General features: G+C 46.3%; 1 long non-coding RNA gene across 1 annotated transcript in view; it reads right to left on the bottom strand.

Annotated features, from left to right (window-relative positions):
- LOC132679566 (uncharacterized) overlaps positions 1-23953 on the bottom strand; it is a 190615-nt gene that overhangs the window by 145505 nt on the left and 21157 nt on the right. Inside the window, exon 4 of the long non-coding RNA XR_014137335.1 lies at positions 4296-4431. This is a non-coding gene — a long non-coding RNA (uncharacterized LOC132679566). The remainder of the gene's footprint in view (positions 1-4295; positions 4432-23953) is intronic.

Raw genomic sequence — 23953 nt, 5'->3', positions numbered from 1 at the left:
GTCGGCTATTCTTGGACTTTGGCTCTTCCATATAAATAGTAGAAGCAGCTTGCCAACTTAAATGAAAACCATGTTGGTATTTTTATTGGAAATACTTTAAATCTCAAGCTCAAATTTGGAAAAAATGGACATAATTTCCTTATATTTTTATTGCTATTGTAAATGACAGATTTATCTAATTAAATTTTCCAAATGTTACTAGAATATAAAAATACAATTGACTTGTTTATATTGAGTTTATCATTGGCAACCTTGCTAAGCTCTCTTATAAATTCTAACAAATTGCCTATAACTCTGCAAACAATTATGTCATCTATGAATGACAGTTTCATTTCTTCCTTGCTAATCCTTGAAACTTACAATTTTTTTTTTTTTTTGCCTTATTGTACTGGCTAAAGACTGGTGAAAGCAGGAATCCTTGTCTTATTCCTAATTTCTTTTTTTTATTTTAATGTTTTTAAATTTACATCCAAATTAGTTAGCATACAGTGCAACAATGATTTCAGGAGTAGATTGTTCCTAATTTCTAAAGGACCTGTTTTTTCCATTTCATCCTGAAGTGTAGCATTGCTGTAAGTTAATTTTTATAAATTTTATAGGTAGATGTCCTTTAACAGGTTCAGAAAGTTCTCTTCTATTCCTGGTTTGCTAAGACTCTGCCATCAGTTGATGTTGGATTTTATCAAACAATTTTTCTGCTTTTATTGAGAGCATGCCACATGAATTTTCTCATTTGTTTCATGAATGGGATAACTATATTAGTCGATTTCAAATGTTGAACCAGCCTTGCATTTCTGGAATATGCTCCATTCCAATTTAGTCATGATCTGTTGTCTTTTTATATCTTGTTCATTCAGTTTGGTACAGTCCTGTTTAGGATATTCGTCTCTATGTTCATGAGTAAAATCAGCGTATAATCTTCCTTTCTCATATTGCCTTCATCTGATTTTGGTATGAGAATTTTTTATGAGCTTCATAAACCAAGCTGGGGAGTATTCCCTCTTTTTCTATTCTCTGTAAGAGTTTGTGAAATATCTTCGTAATCCATTTCTTGAAGTCTGTGAAACATACTTATGAGACTCCCTAGGCCTAGCATTTTTCCAGTGGGAAGATTCTCTTTTATTATTTTTTTTTTGAGAGAGAGAGAGAGAGAGAGAGCATGAGGGGGAGAGGGGCAGAGGGAGAGAGGGAGGAAGAGCATCTAAAGCAGGCTCCACGCCTAGCCTGGAGCCTGATGTGGGGCTCAATCTTAGGACCGTGACATCATGACCTGAGACAAAACCAGGAGTCGGATGCTTAACCAGCTGAGCTACCCAGGCACCCTGCAATGGGCAGATTCTTTAGTACTAATTCAATTTATTTGATTCAATGATTATGGAACTATTCCATTTTTCTTTTACTTTTCAGTCTGTTTTGATAAGTTACATTTTCCCATTCATTTGCCCATTACACCTAAGTTCCTATTTTCAGTACACTATCCCACCCTCCCCAAAGCTAACCATGATCCTGACTTTTGTAGTTATCCTATCCTTTTTCAGCCGTTTTTACCCTTAGTTTTCACCCCTAAACACAACACTTTTCCTTTGCAACTTTTTGGTTTCTTTTTCTGTTTGCTTATAAGTGAGCTCATACAGAATATATTGAGTCTGATTTCTTTCACTCAACATTATGCTCATGAAATGGATCCACATCATTGTTTATAGCTAGAGTGTGTTTGTCTTCACTGCTCTAGTTCTCCATTGTAGGAAGGCATCACAAATTAGTTATCATTCTACTCTTAAGGAACACTTGAACTGCTGCCAGTTTGGAGCCATTATGAATCTTGTTGCTGTGAACAAGCTACATCTCTTAGTGCATATGTGCCTGTATTCATGTTAGTTACATACCTATCGGTAGAAGTACTAGCTCAAAGGGTACGAGACTCTTCAACATTGGTAATAATGACATTTGTTCTCTAAAAGAATCATACCAGGGGCACCTGGGTGGCTCAGTCAGTTTGGCATCCGACTTCAGCTCAGGTCATGATCTCATGGTTCACGAAGTTGAGCCCCGCGTCAGGCTCTGTGCTAATGGCTCAGAGCCTGGAGCCTGCTTCGGATACTGTGTCTCCCTCTCTCTCTCGGTCCCTCCCCTGCTCATGGTCTCTCTCTCTCTCTCTCTCTCTCTCTCTCTCAAAAATAAACATTAAAAAAAATTTTTTTCAAGAGTCATACAAAATCACACTCCCACCAGCAGTGAGGTTACTATATTCCACAATCTTATCAACACTTGAAACCACCTTTGTTTTCTTAGCCATCCTGACAATACACTAATAATTTCGACTTGCATTTTCCTGATGATAATGCTTAATATGTTTTTTGGGCAGAAGATAATATTAGTCACTGTTTAAAAAAGAATTGTAAACAGGAAGACAGATTTAGATAAATTATCCAGAATACAGCACAGAGGGAAAGAAAGATGATTAAATAGAAGTTATATGAAATGGAAGATAGAGTAAGGATATTTAATGTATTATTTCTTGGAATTTGGGAATAAGATAATACAAATAATGGAAGAAAGTAATATTTGAGGAGATACTAACTGAATGTTTCCAAGAGCTGATGAAAAACACAGATCCTCAGAGTCAGGAAGCCCAGTGAATTCCAAGAAGTACAAATAAGAAAGAATCTGCATTAAGATTCTTACCAAGACAAAATACTAAAGAGAAAAAGAAGGCCTTAAAAAACAGACAGAGAGAAGAGAAAAATTACCCATGACAGAATAAATATTAGATTGACTTCTGAATTCTCAACGGCGACAAATGAAGCCAGAAGACAGGTGAATACTATTTTCAAAGGCCTAAGAGAAAGTCACCTTAGAGTGTCACCTTCAAATAGATAGCCAATAATAGTTTCTTTCAGGAGCAAGGATGAAATAAATATATTTCAGACCAACAAAGACTGAAAAAAATTTACTGACATTGGACTTTCACTAAAGCAAAAGACCAGATCATTGGTAAAATATTGTGGCAGCCATTAGGGAATGGGAGAGTCACAGGAACCAGAAAGGAAAATATAATAGATACCATTGATGTGTTGATCCAATCCTCCCCCTTTTTCTGGGAATTATGAAAATACAATTTTCAAAAAGTTAACATGATTCTCATACAAATACAAAATAATCATATGCCAAGATTGGGCAACCTATTTATGAGGAGATCAGCAAGATGGTGGGGGGGGGGGGGCTGGTTCAAAGGAGGGGCATAGAGTGAAGGATTTTATCATCGTTAAAGAAAGGAAATGTTGGAATAAGATTGTTAGGTTAGGTACGAAACTAGTTAATGTGTTGAGCAATAAAACCATAAGCTCTGGTTATATTTTCTACCAGATAGAAATAATTTGAATATCTACTGGACAAAAATCTATAAATTATCATGTAAACTTCACAGAGTCTGGACCTTTAATCACTAGCAGAAAGTGAATCAAAGGTACATCCCCTAGATAATCAAAGAACCCTTAGGGGTTAAACAATGCTCCACTATGACATTAAAAGGACATGCTGTCCTCCTTTTGCCTTATTTCCAAATTTGTGATAATTCTTAACAGAACAAATTTCTACCTAATGAAATGAAACACAGCAGTAATATTGGTATTACATGACTCTGTCCCTGGCCACAGACTAGGTCACAACTGACTCAACCTAGATTACTCAGCTTCTCTACCAACTACTGGGACTCGGGACAACCTCAAGGATCTCCCTGGAACTAGGGAGCAGTCCACCATTTTGTGGCAGCCATGTTTATCCGTGCTCGTGCCAAACAGGTAAAAGATGGTCTACAGAGAAAAAAAACAAACAAACATCAAAAAGAACATGGATCAAACATGGAGAAAAGAAGAAAAAGAGCCCAGGTGACTTCATGTGAGAGAGAAGAGTGGGGATGAAATAACCAACTAGGTTCTTGATGACTTTCCCTCCACTTCCTGCTTCCTGGCCTTCATGAAGCTTAGGCTGTAACTATTGGCCTATGAGATACTCCAGTATTCCCCCAATAAATTACTCTTATGCTTTAAAGGGAGCTAAGTGAGTTTAAAAAAAAATTTTTTTTTTAATTTTAAAAAGTAACCCACAAAGTGAAAATCCAGAGAGTCAAGACAGAGCAACGTGAGACCATCCAATCAATGCAGCTCCATAGGTCCAGGCGCAAGACCCCTTTGACGCGTCATGAGACATCCGTTTTTATGTTTCCTGTTAACCCGGGTAAGGGTACTCTGCTGTGCAGTTAAGTGCCACGTGGAAGACAGTCAGTTAGGACTCACCACAAACCAAGAGCTGCATCACAACACAGGAGGCAGATCCAGGAAGATAGTCACACCTCTTCGCATTCGGCGTCTTATCATTCATTCAGATGGCCCACAGCTGGTGTCCCTCAGCCTGTGGTATATCTCCTATTGCCTATATTGGTATTAAAACAAAAAGAAAAAAGAAAACATAAGAAAATCTCCGCAGTTCTTTAGTTTGATTTATCAGGTCGATTTGAGGGTGCCATTATAAAATTAAAATACCTATATGTCGAATGGGTAGTTTCACTTACATTGAATTTTTTTTGTTTGTTTGTTTTTTTAATGTTTCAGATTCCGGGGGCACCTGGATGGCTCAGTAGGTTAAGCATCCAAGTTCGTCTCAGGTCATGACCTCACGGTCTGTGAGTTTGAGCTCCGCATCCTGCTTGGATCTTCTGCCTCCCTCGCTCTCTGCCCCTCCCCCACTCACGCTCACTCTCTCTCAAAAATAACTAAACATTAAAAAAAATTAAAATGTTTAAGATTCCAAGCCAATACGAGACACCAGGACATCTCTAGGAAGACGCTAGGAGGAAGGAGAGACACCCCTAGGGGGCAGGGGGCAGGAAGGGCAGGGGGCCTGAACGGGAACGAGGCTGGTTAGGAAGAGGGCCCCTAGAGAGGGACGAGCTGGGGCCGAGATTACATAAATTGAATCTGACAGCCTACGGCAAACAAGGGAAAGCCAGATATTAGCACCTGTTTGCCCCGTATAAACCTTTTTAAAACTACCCTGGTGCGTGTGACGGCAAATAAGAACCGGGAAAGGGGGCTTTTATGAGAAAGCTTCGCAGAATGTGTGAAATAACAAAAGATCTCGTTTTCCATCTCAGCTCTTTTGTGCAGTCCCATCAAACGGAAACTCAGCAGGCCTGAGGGCCACCGCTGCTTCTAATTAAGGCCCCAAGGTAAGGCCGCGCTTTAGGGGGGATCCTCCCAGCAAAACAGAAATTCCACCTCTGCCTCCAGCAGCAGCAGGCTGATCTGGGCTCCGGGTGCTGTGTTTGTTCTCAGCTTGCTCTGAAAGTGGCAGGCCGCACCTGCCTTCCAGACGCCCTCCGAGCAAGTTGATTCTAACGCTGACTCTTGTTCAAACAACCCCAAGCACAGAAAACAGATGTTAAATAAAAGATTGAGAAGCAAAGCCTTTCCCCCTCTATGTGTGCGCGTGTGGGTGAAGGAGGGGTTTTGTACGTAAAAGAGTTAGTACAGCTTCGCTCCCCCGCCCCCCCACCCCGACCCTTGCAAAAAGGCTACGCGATGCATCTCACAGGTGTCACCTCTGAAAATTTGGGTGCTGGTAAGGGGCCTTATTCCAGCCATGTGTCTACACAGGAGAGGCGAGTCTCAAACTTTAGTGATCGTTAGAAGCATCTGTAGGGCTTGTTAAAACGCAGATTACCAGCCTTCCCGAGTTTCTGATTCCGATCCAGTATGTCTGGGGTGGAGCCCGAGAATTAGCATTTCTAACAATTTATCAGCAGGCTTTGAGCATCGCTGTTCTAGGACAGTAAAGACAAAGAGAAAAGGTGAAGAATTATCAGCTCGGTAACCTCTGACCCCAGCCTGAGGGTATTTTGACACAGGAGAGAGAGCTGCATAGGATCTGAGCACATATGTGGGAGGACATGCTGAAAGCAAGCAGAAGAGTGTTTGTCTGTTTGCTTTATGTTTATTGATTTATTTTGAGAGAGAGAGAGAGAGCAAGCAAGGGAGGGGCAAAGAGAGAGGGAGAGAATCCCAAGCAGGCTTCGCGCAGAGCCCGATGCAGGGCTTGAATTCACAAACCATGAGATCATGACCTGAGCCAAAACCAAGAGTCAAAATGCTTAACTGAGCCACCCAGGCGCCCCACAAGAGTTTCTAAAATGATTACCAAGGGTGGGATGGTTTGTTAGGAGGAGGGTGCACTTGGCCAGAGAGTAGGATTCATATTTGGGGCAGGAGTGGGTCCGGGTCTCCTTAACCCCTGCCCCAGCGTCCTGTATCTCTACTGAAGCCCCAGGGGAGGGGGGCCTTGCTCTTCATTTCTTCCTTCTCTTAGAAGCCCTGGGTGCCCGGCCCCCCCAGTGGTTGCTCCACTCTGGTTCCCCGCTGCTCCAAATCTCCCCCTGTTGGAAAACCCAGCTACCGGACAAAGGAGCTTCCTCAGCTTGGTTTCTAGCAAGGAGGGCTGAGAGCGCAGTCTGGGTTTTATTGCTTCAGGGCGGAGCTGTAGGGCACTGTCTGCCTCTAACCGCATCCTGGGCAGAGCATCCCTCCCAACTCGTCCATCCAGCCATCCAGCCACCCAGCGTCCTGCCAGAGTGGGTCATTCTGTCAATTGGAGTGAGGGGGCTGGGAATCCGTCATATAGAGCATATTAGATGAATTAAATGAGAAAGCCACGAGACTGAAGTTGCTCTGATGCCAAAGCGGCCTACGCAAGCAAACCAAAATCTTGTAATGGCGCAAGATTAAGAAATCAAAACAGGGGCGCCTGGGTGGCTCAGTCGGTTAAGCGTCCGACTTCGGCTCAGGTCATGATCTCGCGGTCCGTGAGTTCGAGCCCCGCGTCGGGCTCTGTGCCGACAGCTCAGAGCGTGGAGCCTGTTTCAGATTCTGTGTCTCCCTCTCTCTCTGACCCTCCCCTGTTCATGCTCTGTCTCTCTTTGTCTCAAAAATAAATAAACATTAAAAAAAAAAAAAGAAATCAAAACAGTAAGGACAACCAATCACAAAGAGCCAACTAGGCTCTAAGCTACAGCTCTTTAAATAATTTCCTTTTTTTTTTTTTCCTTCCTTCCTCACTGTCTCCTTCTCCTGGCTTCTGTGGGCAGAACACTCCTAACCACTTACGACTTGGCATTGCCCGATTCAGATCGATTTCGGCTCAAATAAACTCTTAAAGTTTTTGAGATGCCTCAGTTTATCTTCTAACAAGGGAAACAAGAATATGGCATTCACGTTTCTGTGTGGCGTTTCCTTCCTCACTGATCCCACCATCCCACTGGTTTTCGGTGAGACAGGGCAGGTAACACGAATGAAATAGCCACAGCTCCTGGTCTTGACCGAACGCGGCATGAATCATGGTACAACTGATCGTGTAATTTTCAGGGCCCAGCATAACGTGAAACTGACAGGCCCCTCGTTCAAAAACTAAGAAATGAAGAATTTCAAGATGGCAATAGCAGAGCGTGAAACCAAGCACAGAGCTCCTCTATGTGTGGGGCTCTGGGCAACCACACCAGTTGCACACCCAAGGGCCAGACCTGGCCAAGGGTTCATCAATAGGAGCCTTAGCATTGCGGTAGAAAGCTCCAGCTCTCTCTAAACTGGGCCGTTGCCCCCCTGTTTCCTGTCAAACAAACAGGAAATGTAGTCTCTGACCTCAGAGACTATCCAGGGCCCTGGGGAGGCAGACAGACACCGACCACTGAAGAACAGATTCTTGCAACAATGTCACATGGGTGAAATGATAGGGCTGACCATTTATATATCTAACTCTGCCTGCCGACACTTTTCCAGCAAGGTTATCTAGGAAAGGTAAATACAGGAGACCCTTCACGTGCAAGGGCAGGGAAGGTAAAGCTAAAGTAAGGAGGCTCAAACACCTTCTGTATGATCATCACATTTTGTGATCAATTTTTTTTTTTTTTTTTTTTGAGAGAGAGAAAGAGCATGCAAGTGGGCGAGGGGCAAGGAGAGAGAGAGGGAGACAGAGAATCCAAAGCAGGCTCCAGGCTGTCAGCACAGAGCCCGATGTGGGGCTCAAACTCACAAACTGTGAAACCATGACCTGAGCTGAAGTCGGAAGCTTAACCAACTGAGCCACCCAGGCACCCCGCGTTTTGTGATCAACTTCTGGAGGACTCTGGCAGTATTCAGAATTCCAACGTGCCTGCCTGATCTCTAGGTCTCTCCAAGTCCTATGAACATGCATCCAGGCCTCTTTACAATAAAATTCCAGGTGTCTATGTAATAAACTATCCTAACACTCAGTGGCTTGAAACAACCACCATTTTGTAATACCTCACTATCTTGTGGACTAGGAATTCAGACAAGGTTCAGCCATGAAATTGTTCTGCTTCAGGTCATGTCAATGAGAGAGTACCCAAGCCACCTTCACTCACATGCTTGTGCCTTCACGGAGATGCCCGGAACTCTGAGCCCAGCTGGGACTATCCTCTGGGGCACGCAGGTATGGCCTTTCAAGCCTGGAGAACTTAAAGTAGTAAGTTCTTACCTGGCAGCTCCCATCTGCCTCATGGAGCTCAGGCCTCTCAGAAGAACATTCTAAGGAGCCCAGCAGGGAGTTCCAAGTCTAGCCATAGAAATCCCAGCATGTCACTAAGACAAGCTCAGATTCAAGCAGAGGAAAATTGAACTCCACCTCTCAGTGGAAGGAGTAGCAAATGATCAGTGGTCGCTACTGATCCTTACGAAAGTGGCTCATGTAAGAAAGAAAATGGGGAGCTTATGGTCAGAGAAAAAGCCTAGACTCGACATTAAAACGTTAGGGAATGAATGTACATTTTACATTTTAAGTTAAAATAAAATGCTTAAGATGTATAGCTCCTATGTTTATATTGATTCCACAACTTTTTTTTCCCCTTTATTTTGACCAATTGCATGAGATAAGAATCTCTCTATTGTCAGTTAAAAAATAAAATTCCAAGAACATAGATCCATGACAATTCCTTATTTGTCCTTAAGGACCCAAAGCACCAAGCACAGAATGTGTTTGCTAATTCTGTGGGGGGAGAAAAAGAGGTGGGGGTATCCACTCTTTTTTGCCCTAGAGCTTTCTGCTACAGTGTCTATGGTTTGTAATGTGAGGCTTCAGTCCCTAATGCTAAATCACCTTTGTTGTAGGCCACTTTCACCTCTCGCCTCCACCGTCACCTTGGCCAAACCTGCCATTACCCAGAGTGCCCCTCAGCCCCATTCCTCTTAAACACAGAGACCCTTTCCCTGCCTGCTTCTACCTTAAGCTAGGTAATGCTCCTCACTCCAGAATTTCAGGCAAAGCCAATGTTTTCCTCATGAAGATTTTGAAATGCCCGTCATCTACCAACCCCTCTCATGAAGCCATGATTGTTGGGGCTCCTGACAGTTTCACTAACGATCCAACCCCGGGTGCCATCATACCCCTGGCTCCTGCGGACCCTGCCCCTGAGTCCACTCATCCTTTGTTGCCATGGTAACCATCTCTGGGCTTCCCCACACCCTCCTCATGCCCATGGTGCCTTCTCCAATAGTTTCTGGCAAAAGTGTACCTACACTTTCAGACCGTCCTTCCCCAGTAAGCCTTTTCTAATTAGCCTCACCCTTGGCTGTTTTCACCTCATTTTAAATTCTAGCGCTCCTCTGCCTGCTCTCCATGCCTGCTCTCTCCCTGTAGCCTATGCGTCACATGAATGAAGACTGTCTCTAGACTGTCACACATATGTGTCTTATCATTCCTCAAAATGGCCAACCATCTGAAAGCACAGACCACTGTTTGTGTGCTCGTGCTTGTGTGTGTGTGTGTGTGTGTGTGCTCAGTAGAGAGAACAGGACTGGCCCTCCCAATATATGCTCTAAAGACACGTATTAAAATTAAATGTCTAGGAGGTGCCTGGGTGGCTCAGTCGGTTAGGCATCTGACTCTTGATTTTCAGCTCAGGTCATGATCTCATGGTCGTGAGATCAAGCCCCACGTCAGGCTCTGCGTTGAGTGTGGAGCCTGCTTAAGATTCTCTCTCTCTCTCTCTCTCTCTCTCTCTCCCTCTCCCTCTGCCCCTCCCCACTCGCTCGCACATATGCACACGAGCACTCTTTCTCACCCTCTATCTTAAAAAAAAATTAAATGTATATAGGTTATGTTAAGCACTAGACTAGGCACTTTATGTTATTTAATTTAATCCATCTATTTGATTCTTACCCTGTAGCACTATTACCTTCTCTCAGCTCCAATTTTAACAAAATTCCACCAAGAGGAAAGAATTTGGATGTCCCACATAGTTCATTAGAATGGGATTTGGCGGCTGGTACAAGCACAGCTCAGAATGCCAAAAAGGGGCATGCGCATCGTCAGGTGGGGTCAGTGGCAATGACTTCCCGGCAGGTGAGCTTGAGTTGCATTGGGCGGGACGTGGCTCAGACTCCAGGCAGAGAATGGAACAGACAAGAAGCAGGCTTCCTGTCCTAGAGGAAAGGAGCCACGCACAAGTTGTGAGGAACGAAGTTGGAGACGTGATGAGTGGATCCCACTTCCTCCACAAAGTCAGACTTTAATTGTTTTATTACATATTCTTCAAAAATTGGAACCAGGGAGAAGAAGAACAAGCCACAGAAATTCATTCTTGGCTCCTGTCAGACAACTGAGTCCCAAACCACAGTCTTAGAGTCTGTTTGCTATTGAGGAGGCGATTCGAAGACCAAAAGGCACGGGCACGTCCAGTGGGCTCACTGGCCCCGTTGCCTTGTTGGAGGGTTGGGAACATTTGCCAACAGCCTGCTCTGGTACACTCTGTCCCTGCCCCAATCTACTGCAGTAATTAGCTTTGCTCGTTACTTTCAAGTAAATAATCTCCTTGTCACAGCTGGGATCCTTTATCAGAACAGTGGACGATAAGGTTTGCAGAAGCAAATAATTTTTTTTTCCCTTAGAATTCCCTGGGACACTAAATTATGACCCAGAGATCTGAGTGAGGCCAATAAACTTCTAAAGACGTCTAAAACTTCTTTTAGGGGTGAAAAGAGTATTCAAAAACGAACACATTCACATGTACAGCAACAACGACAAAACCTTTGCAATGGATATTGATCTTTCCTTCAGTTCAGTTTTATGGTCCAGATCAACCAACATGGGTAAGTATCTGTTAGGTGCCAGGAAATGCAGCCCTGCCCTCACGGAGTTTCCAGGCTAGGTGGAGACCAACACGCAAACTGGTAAGAGAGGCATTAAATAGCACTGTTGCAATAATAATGCACTGTGAGAGCGGAATGCATGGAGGGAGGGTACCCTTATCCAGCCTGGATCTTCAAAGAAGACTTGGGGATGTGACTTTAGCACTGATTTAAGAAAGATGGGAAGTAGCAGCCAGAAGTTCTGCTGCAAGGCTTGCGGAACGAGGGGGCATGAGACCGATTCCGAGCATTTTTTTCTTTTAAACAATTGGCAAAATGCACATTCTCATCCCTTTGCCCCCATCATCCCATCAGGATGCCCATTTCAAAGAAGGAGAAAGCAAGAAGAGAGACTTCAGCTCTGCTCTGGGCAGCCTCTGGGTTTGGGGCTGGGGGGGCAGTGCTGGCAAGGTGCGGAAGAAGCCCTCCCAGCTTCAGAGAATGCCCCATGGTGGCAGAACATCCTGTCCCTGATCCTTTCAGCTCTGCACCCCCGCCCACCACAAGGACTGCCAGGGACATCTCAGCACCCTTAGTGTTGGGGGGTGGGGTGCGGCGGGGGGCGGTAATCATTGCCAGAGAGGGAGCCAGCCGGAGCTCAGCACCAAACCCTGGTCTCCTCCAGTGTGGCAGAGCCTGACTACGGAATTTAACCCAGGGCTGCCCAATAGAAGAAAGAAGACAGGAGTGCACAAGGGATACATTTTCACTTGGATCGATTGCAAGTTACAAATTGAGGGGAAGAACGAGGCAAAGAGTCAAATAATTGCACGGTGGTTAAGAGCATGAGCTTTGGAATCAGACAGTTCTGGGTCTAAGGCCCAGCCCTGCTACTTCCCGGCTGTACGGGCACATTCCTTGATCTCCCTGAACCTGTTTCCCCATCTGTAAAGTGGGTGTAGTAAGAGTACTCAACCCAGCTCGTTGTTGTAAGAATTAAACGCAGTAATATGCGTAAATGTTTCAGGCAGTGTCTGGAACATAGTGGTGACTCAGTAAATATCAGCCATTGTTCTTTCTGTCCATTTGTGTCCCCCACGTCAACGCACAGGATACCAGAATCCACAGGTTTTACCAGGAAAACTGCCTTTATTTGATCATTTTGGAGATAACCAATGATTTTTTATACTAGTTTTTTTTTTTTTTTTTTTTTTTTTTTTTGGTCAGAAAATGAAGAGAAACTTTCTAGTAGCCAAGAAGGGTTTCCAGGGAAGCTGGTTCTCATGTCCTTTCATGCGGAGGGGCTTATGTAGCGGGACTCCGCCTTACCGGTGCCCAGCCTCTGCTCGTGGGCACATTCAGTGATGTGTCATGTCCCGTAACGGACAATCCCTTTGAACAGCCCGGCTGGACCCCAGCGTCCCAAGTCCTGGGGTGAGCTAAAGTAGAGATGAGGAGCATTTGCCATTGGTTTATTGAGGTTAATTCATGTCGCCTTGACTTTGATTAGCAGCTGTGGTGTTCGAGGCACTGTTTTAGGGATCACTCACTGTCTAAGGCTGGGACAGTAGGGGCAGAATCAACCGAATGGGCTGCCCCTTGATTATGAAATCAACACTCTCCATCCACAACTGTGATCACAGTCAGGGAATTGTACTTCCAAAGCTCAGCTTTGGAAACATGCTTTCACACCCATGGCCTCCCTATGACAGAGGCAATCCAGGATTTTTATTCCTTCCTCACAGAGGAGAAAACAATCTCTGAGAGCCTAAGTCCTGAAGTACAGCACCATTCAACTCTGGCCTCCTCATCCCAAAGCTCTTACCGTCACTCAATCAGACGGCTTTTGTCACACGGAGGGGAAACACTACACGTTCTTTAGAACGCATTCTAGAGAACACATTTCTAGGAGATCTGGCTCGAGTCCAGGTACAGGCGCTGGTCCTAGAAGCCCTAATCTTCATTTATGTGATGGTCTATCCATCCGAGGAGGGAGTTTTGCAACTGGCTTTATCACACTCCAAATTCTGCTGTTATCTGAGTTAGAACTATTCCGTCAGCTGGCCAGGCCTGAGCAGAGGGAACTCTCTGGGACTGATAGGGCTTCTGGGGGGGAGGAGGAGAGCACAGGCCATTCTCGATGGAAAATTACGTGTGTTCCTCCAGCGGGTCGGAGCTTTCTGACCTTCAAGGCACACGCCGTACCTCTTCTGGGGCGTTAGTCTTCTGAAATAAAATGAAAGCGCGCTAGCTGTGGATAAGAATTCTTTGTGTAGCACAAGCAAGAGTTCTGACCACTGCTGTCTTGTAAAGGTGTTGGCTGAAGGGTTTGGGAAAAATCATCCTGTGCCCAGAGAATCCACTGATATCCACACACGGAACTGGCCCCCTCAGTGTGGCTGGGACCCTCCTAAATAGAGGGGAAGCTATGGGTGAAGACTAAAACAGGGTCAAGTATCTGGTGGGAAAGAAAACATTCAACCACTGGGACACCTGAGTGGTTCAGTCGGTCGGGCATCCGGCTCTTGATTTCGGCTCAGGTCATGATGTCACTGTCGTGGGATCGAGCCCCACTTTGGGCTCCATGCTGAGTGTGGAGCCTGCTTAGGATTCTCTCTCTCTCTCTCTCTCTCTCTGCACCCCCGCCCCAAATAAATAAGCATTTAAAAAAAATTCAACCACTCATCAGGGTGAACAGAGCTGGAAACCAAAACATCAGCATGGTAGACTTTTCTTCAAATGGACAAAAGGCCCCAAATGCCAGGGCTAGCCTATGTTCTAGTGATTTCCTTCCGGGGCATCACAGCTTACTTAGCACTGATTTCAAGTCCTTACCCCTTGCCCTCTTCTGCTGCAGGAGCGTGGATAGTGTCCATATCCCGGATGGCATGCTCAAGCACGAAGCCAGCCCATCCTGGCTACTCCGAACTTGCTGCTGCACGAGACCAAAAGACCCTGTGAGGTTCAAGCTGGTGGATGTGGGTTCTCTCCCTGCTGCGGCCAAGCAGAGCCTTCCTCTCCAGGCTCTCATGTGTCCTCCTGGCATCTGGCAGGAGGCGTGAGAACTGAGCAGAACTGACTTGTTCTGACTGACGCAGCAGAGCAGGACAGGAATTCAGTTGCCCAGACCTTGGCAATGCTTAACCCAAATCTGTCTGGAAAGCCAGGGACACTTCTACTCGTGGGAGCACCAGCCGAGACGGTGGTAAGGCAGGTAGCTTCACCCCACCTAACCCCCTTCCGGCCCCCTTCTCCCTGCCTTCCCCTGTTCTCCTGAAACTGCCTGGACCCTTTAATTTCTGGGCTTTCTTCATATTCTCTCTCGGTGGGTCAACCGCTCTGCCACTTAGCCCTCACAAGAATTACCTGCCCTAGGATCCAATAACCCCAAGACTCTGCTCTCAGCCAAACGTGGGGTTAGAAACACTCTAAAGAGCTAATTCACTCTAAAAGGATACTGGCTTAATATGTTGTGTTTCCCAGGCTTATGTGCATTTTTAAAAGAGAAGGTCATTAGTCTTAAGACTTAACGGTAGAACTTTGGGCATTATGACAGGCAATGGGGAAATACTCTGTGGCAAGGGGCTGCATCACCCTATAGGGGGTTGTCTGGTGTGGTAAATTGCCCACCACCCACCTCACCCCCTGTCCACGATGGTCAGCCCTACGTCACTGCTTTCCCCTGAAATTGAATCTCTTCACCCAGCTGTCGAGAAGACAGGACAAAGCTGCCAGCTGGTTATTATTCAAGAACAAAGCCGGCCATTTCTTTTAGCAGGTTCAGAGCCATTATCTCCCCAGGACACATGCTACAGTGGGTGCTAGCTTTATCTAGCCACATTTCCTTCTGTCCTCAAATCCTTGAAGGGTGTGTTGTTCCTCTCGCTGGCGCAAGACAAAAGGGAACTAGAGAAAGAAGTGTGCTGTAGCAATGACCTGAGAGAGCTCCTCTCTCCTTCCTTTGCTGCCTGGACGTCTCCAAGGCAATGGGATTTCCTGTCTGTTCTCAAAACCCAGGCAGATGAGAGAAGGAAGGAGAAAGGAGGACCCGGGCAGCCATCTTTTCATCTGAAATAGGGGCAGAGCCACACCCCCAACCTCACCACCATCAACAAGGATTCAGGCTCCCTCAAGAAGGGATTGCCAGATAAAACACAGGACACCTAGTTAAATCTGAGTTTCAGATGAACACTGAATACATTTTTAGTATATATCTTGTGCAATATTGGGGAACATATTTTTTTTAATTTTTTTTTTAGCGTTTTATTTATTTTTGAGACAGGGAGAGACAGAGCATGAACAGGGGAGGGTCAGAGAGAGGGAGACACAGAATCCGAAACAAGCTCCAGGCTCTGAGCTGTCAGCACAGAGCCTGACTCGGGGCTCGAACTCACGGACCGTGAGATCATGACCTGAGCCGAAGTCAGCCGCCTAACCGACTGAGCCACCCAGGGGCCCCATTGGGGAACATATTTAAACTAAAAAATCATTCATTTTTTCGGATGTGCTAAATCTGGCGACCAACCACATCATCTCTCCCTTCTCACCCCTGTCTCCTCTACCCTCTCCCCCAGATGGCTCTGGCCACCACCCGGTCCTAGGCTGGTCACCTGAAGTGCGACAGAATTCCTTTGCCGCAGATGAGGATTTATGGGGGTCCCCGCCAGAAGCACATAGAATGATGTAGCTCTGTGTTCGGCACGGAACAGTGTCAGAGATAAACCTCACTGGGAATGCTTCGTGTCTGGCTGCTTCAGACTCGCTTGCCTGAGGTCATGCTGAATACCTAAAAAAACTAATGAATACGTTCTATGGTCTCAGAATAAAACAGGGACCACTTCCCTAGAAGAGATAGTGAAGCCGGGGCACCTGGGTGACTCAGTCAGTTAAGCGTCTGATTTTGGCTCAGGTCATGATCTTGGGTCCATGAGTTTGAGCTCTACGTCAGGCCGTGTGCTGACAGCTAAGAGGCTGGAGCCTGCTTTGGATTCTGTGTCTCCCTTTCTCTCTACCCCTCTCTCCCTCCCTTCTCTCTCTCTCTCTCTCTCTCTCTCTCAAAAAAATAAATAAATATTAGAAGAGATAGTGAAGTTTAGGAGGGAGACCTCTGGCTTGCATATGTCAATCTCCATCTGCCCCATCTAAAAACTGTGAGGTTCATTTAGATGCCTAAAGCCTTTCCTGCTCAAAATTCTGTAAGTCTATCCACCCCTGAGAAAGTCCAGGCTTCCTCCCTCTGGTGCTGCCCAGACCTGCTCCAGTCCCAGACCATCCAGGGGTCCACCTCCTGTCCCAGTGACTTCTTTACCAGAAGCCCCAGTGGCAAACTGTCTCCCAACTTTTCCTGACACATGTGACACTTCTCCACCCTCCCATCCTAAATGTGGGTCCTGTTCAGAGGTCCTCATCTGAGTTGGGCCCCAAGCCTTCCGGTTCTGTGGGACCTCTTCTGGTCCTGGTAGATCTCCCACTGCTCCAAGAGAAACCAGTTAATAATAAACAAGGGTCATCATCCCTGAGAAATAGGCATCTACCCAAGTTTAGGCTGAAGGCAATCTCGTGAATTCTTTTTTTTTTTTTAATGTTTATTTTTGAGAGAGAGAGAGTCAGAGTGTGAGCGGGGGGAGGGGCAGAGAGCGAGGGAGACAGCGAATCCGAAGCCAGCTCCAGGCTCTGAGCTGTCGGCACAGAGTCCAACGCAGGGCTCGAATCCATGAGCTGTGAGATCATGACCCAAGCCAAAATCGGACACTTAACCACCTGAGACACCCAGATGCCCCAAAAGCAATCATGTGAATTCTAACACAGTGAGGGCCAGACACGAGGGCGTTATGATGTAGTCCCTGATGCAGAGCAGCCTGGTAAGATTCCCCTTAAAAGTAATATTAACCCAATATGGGGCCCGTGGGTGGCTCAGTCGGTTGGGTGACCAACTTCCGCTCAGGTCATGATCTCAGGGTCCGTGGGTTCAAGCCTCATGTTGGGCTCTGTGCTGACAGCTCAGAGCCTGGAGCATGCTTCGGATTCTGTGTGTGCCTCTCTCTCTGGCCCTCCCCACTCATGCTCTCTCTCTCTCTCTCTCAAAAATAAATAAACATTAATATATTTATATATAAAGTAATATAACCCAATACCACCCATTCCTCCCTCATTGCCATGTCTTTATTCCCTTTATGGTCCTTTTGCTCTATTTTAACTGTGTTCTCTTTCACTAATCACACTGAAATCCGTTTGTCCATTTGAACTGACTGACCAGTAAAGTCCTTGGAAAGGTCCGTCCATCTTCTTGTTAAATTAATTCCCCCGCGGAACCTATCTAACCAAATACTTGTATTTTCTCTCCGTCTCTGCTGGGTTTTTTTCTGCCCAAAGCAAACCATAAAAGAGAAAGTTGCAGTGAATTTCAAGATTCACTGGAACTTACATTTTGTAACTTTCATATAAGGCTTCCGAAAGCCCTTTTTTCCCCCCTACAAAAAAGAACTCTACCCTCTCAAGCATTGGATTGTTTGGAAAAACAGACACAGAGGAGTATCCCACTTGCCCAAAGCCAACACTGATGAAAATTTCTGAGACTAAGAAAAACAAGAAGATCGGATTTTGTGGTAGGGGTTTTTTCCTTACAGTTTACTTGTGATTTTCCCAGTGCCAAAACTATATGACTCTATAACAAATATTCCCCCGAGGCTCTCATGGCTGCTAAATGGCAGCAATTGGGGGCTTTTTTGTTAACATGAGAATCTCAAGGCTTAACATGCCAGAATGCTGGCTTTATCCCCAGTGAGAAAAACCTCTCTGGTAGAGTATCTATTCCATTGTGTCGTAAGAATGAAGAAGCCGCATAATTATGACTGGAGCATGAGAAAAGGAACTCAAGGCAAAAAAAAACCCCGCCAGGACAGTAGATGACAAAGCAGATGAACAGGAGCCCCCACTTCCCTCTGATAGAAGGTCAGGAAGGTCATATCCTCTGGCTGCCCTCCAGGCTGGCGTTTCATCTAATACTAGACATCCAGCAAGTGAAAGTTTATGTTTCAGGGTCTCCCCGTGAGCTGCCTCATTCCATCGTTCAAACCCTTTACGGCCTATCTCTCCCATGCCAAGTCCTATGCCACACGCAGAGAACATAAAGGTGAATGGGACCCTGTCTGTGACCTCAGAGAACTCTCAGACTCATGCATGAGACAGATCTGCAAATAAGCGCATCACAGCGCGTCCTTGTGTGCGGAGCTGAAAGATGGGGCTCTCTGTGGCGGAAGTGCTCGACCATGGGCGATTCTGTAGCCCCGGGGACATTTGGCAATGTCTGAGGTGGAAGGGGGGGTACATCCTGGATTGTAGCAGCTGGGGTGAGAGGCGCTGCCGGCATCTGGTGGGCAGAGACCAGCGACACCCCTAACCACCCTCCAATGCACAGGCCAGTGCCCCACGACGAGGAACCCTGCAGCCCAAAACGGGGATCCTGCCGAGCTTAAGAAACCCGGATGTATCTGAGCGAATCTGGTGGGATCATTCCCATCACGTTGACTCGGGAATTTGAGTTCACACGGCCACTCGTGCTCTTTCCCTGGCTCTGTCGTTGACTGGCTTTTGTCCCTCAGCAAGTTACTCGCCATCTTGGCTTCAGTTTCCTGGTCTATGGAATAGAGTTGGAGTCTCTGGTCTCCAGTCCCTTCCTGTCTAAGGATCTATGGTGTTACTGGGCCAATATCTGTGCTTCTACTGAGCCCTGCCCCGGTTAGGAGAATGCCTTGGCCACAGCCTGTTTACTCCACCCAGGTCAAAGAGATAAGCTTGTCTCCTGGGTTGATCCTGACCCTCAATCAGGGAAGGCAGGTGTAACCTCTTGCCAAGGACCTCCGGTTAGGACACCTCCATCTTCCGAGCCTGTTTTGCCATCGGCAAACAAGAGCCACATAACTCATCTGCCTCCCTGTATCAGGAGGCAATGAGTGAGTAAAGGAAGCAAGATGGAAAATTACCCGGATGCTGCTTGGGTGCCTCGGCCCAAAGCCTACGGTCCCCTTCTCTCCCTCTTGGAGGCTCCATGGCAATGAAAGGATAAAAGGACCCTGCTCAGGACCAGCTCTGTGGCCTGGGGTAGTGGGCTGGGCTGGGGAGGGGTTGGTATCTCTATATACTCTTTGGAACAGCCCCAAGGAGGATCTCTATCATTTGTCTCCCTGAGGGGAAGTAACACTTGGATTCTTGGCCACATATTTTAGGGACTGGGGCTGGGTGTGAGTCCAGTGCCCTCAGATACTCACTCTCTCTCTCTCTATCTCTTTCTCTCTGTCTGTCTCCTCTTTCTCTCTCTCCTCTCTCTTTCTGTCTGTCTCCTCTCTTTTCTCTCTCTTCTCTCTCTCTCTCTTTCTCTCTCTGTCTGTCTCCTCTCTATTTTTCTCTCTTCTCTCTCTCTCTCTCTCTCTCTCTCTCTCTCTCTCTCTGGCTTCAAACTCCTTCACCAAACAGAAAGACCACTTCAGGGCCAGTGGGCAGGAGCACAGGGACAGCAGGCCCGGGACGAGGGGAAGAAGCTCCCGTCTGGGCCTGAACATAAGGCCTTTTCAGTATGCTGCTGGCTGCAGCAGAAAGGCAGGAAAAGGGAGACAGGGCAGGGCAGGCATTGGCAGCTCTGTTTCTTTCTGTGTTTCTGGGCTCACTGTGCTGGCAGAGTAACAGCAAGGTCTGTATTTGGAGCCTGTGTGTCCTCTCCACTGCTAGACCGGTGCCATCTGACGTGGCCGATTCCGCGTGGAATGAATAAGTGAACCCCTTTTTCTTTTGATAGGAAAAAAAGTACACTTCAGAGACGTTAAGTGATGTGCCCAAGTTACTTAAGATGCTAGGCACGGGACTCCTATTAGGGTTGCTTACTATTAGATCTGCTTCATGAACATACCACCAATACACGTCTCTAAGTCGGTTAACCGCATAGTTCCCGTTCCGTATGTGTTCATTGCTTGGGTTTTGGTTTTGAGGCTTGTTTTTTGGTCTGGTTTGGTTTTTTTCTGGTACAATTTACATTTGGTAAAATGTGCAGACCCTAAGTATACAGCCCAATCATTCCTCTCTCTCTCTCTCTCTCTCTCTCTCTCACACACACACACACACACACAGATTTCCCCTGGATAAAAATATAAAACATTTCCATCATTCCAGAAAGTTATCTCTTGCCCTGTTCCAGGCAATAGCCTCCCTCACTCCAGGAGGTAACCTCTTTTTTATACTTCTAGTGCCATAGTATATATAGCTTTGCCTATTCTTCAACATCATATATCATATCAACCTCATATTCTTTTGTTCAATATAATGCTTTTTAGGCTCACCCGTGATGTGTCAGTAATTTGTCCTTTCCTACTGGTGGATAATAGTCTACCGTGTGAATGTAACACATTGTGTTTATCTACTCTTATTTTTTTAATGGTTTTTATTTGTTTTTGAGACACAGAGAGAGAGAGAGAGAGAGAAAGAGAGAGAGAGAATGAGTAGGGGAGGGGCAGAGAGAGAAGGGGAGAGAGGATCTTAAGTGGCTCTGTGCTGACAGCCTCAAGCCCGACGCGGGGCTCGAACTCACGAACTGTGAGATCACGACCTGAGCCAAAGTCGGACACTCAGCCGACTGAGCCACCCAGGCACACCTATCCACTCTCTTATTAATGGATACTTGCATTGGTTTTAGTTTGGGGTTATTATGTTCATTTGATTTTTTTTTTTTTTTTAGTAAATCGCTTCAGGTGCCTATTTCAATTCTCTATTCAAATGAACTTTAAGGACAGTCACCCTCCACAGGTCACAGCATGATGAGAAAGAGAGAAGTACTCGATGACCTAAAGTCCTTTCAACCACAAAACCCTCTAACTCAACCTCTTCTCTAAAAGCTGCTGCCAAGCACCTACTTCACAGGGTTATGACAATGACCTCTGAATCGCAGGGCAAAAGTGGTCGTTTCCTCATACGCAAGGATGCGACTCTATACCTACGGGTTCACCAGCAAAGACTGGAGATCTTATTGTGGTACAAGAAACACACCCATTTCGCTTCAGCAGATGACTCCTAGTCTCAAAGGAAAGATGCTCTCCTGTTCTCCCACTGGGAGCAACTTGAAGGCGGCCAGCGGGCACCGTGAGATGTAAATAAATGTATCCGCTTCAGCCAACTTCTCTGCGCTGCGTGGGAAAACGACGGATCTCCCTTGAGAAAGGAAGGACTACCGCCCGTGGGGCACCACTAACCAGGTCTCCAAAGGACTTCCAACAGACGGACCCTTGAATGAATTCCTAACACTCCTTCTTATTCTTTCTGATTCTTATTTTGTCTAACACACCCATATTACACCTTGAAGGTCTAACTGCAGTGCACAAAGCCCATCATGAAATCGGGCATCCATTCAGCCACAGGCAGGGACTTTTATACTCCTCCTGGACATGCATACAAAAGACTGAGAAGAGTCATTTGGATACACATTTTAAAAAACACAAAAAAATCACTTTGCCTTAAGATTTAGTCAACACGCAGTTATTGAACCACGAAGACTGGAAGCCCTAATTGTCTAAATTATTACTGCCGTGCCCCCTGTGGGCACGGGTTTCCACCAATGATGGCCTCCCTTCACCCATGTAGCCTCCTCACACGGGATATACAATGGGCAGAGCAGTTGGGGGGACGCAAATTCACCCCATTCCTTCCTGGTCTCCTCTCATCCCTCCTAGCTTGGCCCTTGATCTCTCCTTTCTTACAGACTTCTCCTCTCCTCTCCCTTTTCCTAATTAGTCCCATCTCTCTACTGATCTCTACTGCACAGGGTCACAAGTAAAGGGAAGGGGACAACCAAGTGTAGATGTTGCAACAAAATGGCCTCTACCCAAGCCACTCAGATTCCTAGGCATCCCCTTCAAACACTGTTTGTTCCTCAGGTCACCCCACCTATACTCCAGGAATACCTTATGTGCACTGGCTGACCTCATGTCCTGCTGTTTTCCCAGCGCCTTCGAATCAAGACGCACACCCTCCCACACACATGCTCCCCACTCTGCTTTTCCAAGATAGGAGTGAAACTGTTGCCTGGGTCCTTGAGCAGGAGGAGGTCCGTGTGCACATCGCTCTCATTTATCCACACAGCAGGCCCGGGTGGGGCTTGTCGGTTACTTGACTCCTTCTCAGTCCTTTCCCAAAGCTGCTCTCAGCCTTCTCTTAAAATGACAACCCCATGTATAAGGAGCGCCTGACTGCCCCGGCCCAGCCCCTGGTGCCCCCTAGCCCTGACAATGCCATCCGAAAACCAAGATATTTTTCTAACTTCTCCCCTAGCCTCCACCCCTCTCTTCTTTCCGGAACAAATGCTTTCCCCAGCGTTTCTGCATTAAGAGGGAAAAGAAAAAGGGAAGTTTCTCCCCCCTTGATAGCTGATGAAAATCAACTAGCTGGCAGTTATTTATCAAAATTTGATTCAGAAAGTAACCCGCCATGGACTGGATGTGGATTTTAAGGACAAACCTGAAAGAGCTTCTGAGGCACTGTTTTGAAGTTTTACCAAAAGCGGCCAGGAGGTAAATTTGCTAAGCTGTGGTTATTGGCATTAGGGGTTGCAGAGGCAGGAAATTCCCTGCATAACTAGCCTCTCTTCCCCAAGCCTGCTGGGATCACGGACGTCCAACGCCTCTGTGGCTGTTCCTCCCCATTCCCAGCCCAGCCACCCACTGGCTCCGAGCAGAGCCGACCCGCCATTTACTGTAAGTGACAGCTTCTGAGCATATTTTCACATCCATTCATCAAATCCCTTCAAGGCGAGAATTCAGGGCAAGAGGTGGGATTTAACTTGCAGGGACGCCAATCACTTCCTCCTTTATAAAGTCTCGGCAATGTCTTCGCCTTCTATGGAATCCTAGCCAGAGAACAGCCAAGACGCCCACCCCAGTGAACTTTCCATTCTGAGAAATTCCTTCTGGAATCACCCAACCACCACCTCCACCTCTCTGACACTCCCACCTTCCCCAACACACACACACACACAGAATATTAGTCAGGGTAGGCCTAACTCCTGTAACAAACATTCCCAACATCCCAGTGGATTAACATACTGCAGGGCTGTGTCACACATTTAATATCCACTGCTCTTCGCAGATATTGTCTTGACTATAAGTTTTTTTCTATATTTTCTATATTTAAAAGCATATATTAAATGTCTTGCCTTCTAGGTCATAATTCTTTTCTTCTTTTTCATTTTTTTTTAATGTTTATTTATTTTGGAGAGGAGAGAGAGAGAGAGAGAGAGAGAGAGAGAGAGGGCACGGGCGCGCGCACAAGCCAGGGAGGGGCAGAGAGAGAGGGAGACACAGAATCCGAAGCAGGCTCTGGGCTCTGAGCTGTCACCACAGAGCCTGATATGGGGCTTGAACTCACGAACCACGAGATCATGACCTGAGCGCAAGTCAGACGCTTAACCAGCTGCGCCACCCAGGCACCCCTAGGTCATAATTCTTTGAGCAAGTGTGACTTATACTTTTTTGTGTAACTGAGACACCCCTCTTTACAGTTTGCAGTGCAAATAGCATGCCTTAACCAACATCCCTAGTTGGTAGTAACTAGAAATCCAGCTGATATTTTCTAAGGCCCTTGCTCCTTTGCCTTTAAATATCCAAAAATATCCAGGTTCTTATTAGTATGTAGGTAGGGCATTGGAGGACAAAATGCAAAGGAAATGAGAAGTCTTGAGGAGGGATCAAACGGTATTTAGCCCTCACCGGCCGTGCCAACAGCAGTGAGGGGCTGAGGGCTGGAGAGGAGTTTTACTTCCCCGGGGTATGTAGTCACCATAAGCA

This window comes from Panthera onca, chromosome A2 (assembly GCF_046562875.1).
Source record: "Panthera onca isolate mPanOnc1 chromosome A2, mPanOnc1 haplotype 2, whole genome shotgun sequence".
Lineage (NCBI taxonomy): Eukaryota > Metazoa > Chordata > Mammalia > Carnivora > Felidae > Panthera > Panthera onca.
The sequence above is the reverse complement of the archived record's forward strand: the minus strand, read 5'-3'. Positions and strand labels throughout refer to the sequence as shown.